The sequence below is a fragment of the Penaeus monodon genome, chromosome 34 (assembly GCF_015228065.2).
Source record: "Penaeus monodon isolate SGIC_2016 chromosome 34, NSTDA_Pmon_1, whole genome shotgun sequence".
NCBI lineage: Eukaryota > Metazoa > Arthropoda > Malacostraca > Decapoda > Penaeidae > Penaeus > Penaeus monodon.
Window position 1 is genome coordinate 33,095,124 of NC_051419.1, and position 1,561 is coordinate 33,096,684.

Genomic DNA, 1,561 nt, shown 5'->3' on the forward strand with positions numbered 1-1,561 from the left:
AGGAATGAAGACACACTATGCGAAGAAGATGGCTTTAATGAGAGCCGAGATGAAAGTTATTTAGATACTCAATAGGAAATACTTCAACAAGAAACAAAAAAAATGAAGAAAAGTCAAATGAGTGCTTCCAAAATTAGCAATAAATTCTGCTAAACTACCTGAGCCATGTCTTGAAAAAAGACTAGCATGAGGCACTAAATATAGTTTTGAGATTTTGATGATAAGAACATGACAGAAGAAGAAGTCACATATGTTGCGAAAAGGATGTAGAGGTTTTGAAATTGTACATTTCTCCACAATATAAACTGGTATAATTTTCTATAGACTTTAATAAAGATAAACCAATATTTCATCTTAATGCCTTAACATTTAGTAAAGTAATCATCAATATTGCTGAAATGAATATTATTTCCATATTTCTAAAAAGGTAAAATAATAAGGATAAAGTTTACACAATACCCACAAATTGAATATCCATTGGTATACATCTGTAAATGCACTTTTTACCTCATTGACAGATCACAGTTATCGCAGAAATATAATAAAATATTTTCCGGGAAAAATAAGTTTCCAGGCTGACAAAACTCAAACCAACATTACACAAATGATAAAAAAAAAATGCCCTCATGTACAATATTTTCTTTATTAGATTATTTACACCAACTATACAAAAGTTCAATATAATACATCTCGTATAGTATTTTTATATAACAATGTAGGCACTTCCTAATCACAGGCTTATAACAGAATACAGTCCAGAAAAAAAGGCTGAAATTCTACACTTCAACAAGTCTCTGCACTCAAGCACACTGGGAGCACTGGAGATCATGGAACAAAACAACAAACATCCAGATGACGTAGGGAGTGCGATACAGAACCCAAGATCTTAGAATTCTCTGCGTGAGAATCAGATTTTTAAAACCAAGGTCTTTGTGAGAATCAGGGTCTTAGAACAAAAGCTCTTCGGGAGAATTATACTTTCAAATCAAAGTCTTTGAAAGAATTAGATTTTAGAACCAAGGACTTCAAGAAGAGTGTCATCTGAGAAATTAATCTTCATAAAAAAAGACAGATGAAAATTTCAAAATAATTCAATCTTGTAGCCCAGGTCTCTGAAAAACATAAAATTATAGAACCAAGATCCTTGTAACAAAAACATCTTCAACCAAGATCTATGACAAGAAACTATTAGATCACAAGGCTCATTTTTGTGACAACTAACTCTCAAGACAAGAGAGTTGCAAAAGATCTTCAAACCATGATCCATGAGAAAGTCCTCTTCAAACCTGTCACCTATAAACCCTCAAACCCAAGGCCTTGGATCTTTTTAGTCTTAAACAAAGGTTGCTGACCCACTGTCCTAGGGGAGGAGGGGGAATTAAGCATTTTGAACCAAAATTGTCACTCCACACAAAAGCAAGGTATTGGATTGGAGTGTATTCTGTGGTTGAGAATTTACACTTGCAGCAAACATCTTTTGCATATTAGGACTATTTTCTTATCAAGAGCAACATAGTCACCAAGAGTAGAATAAATGACTTCACAGTATTACGACTGACAC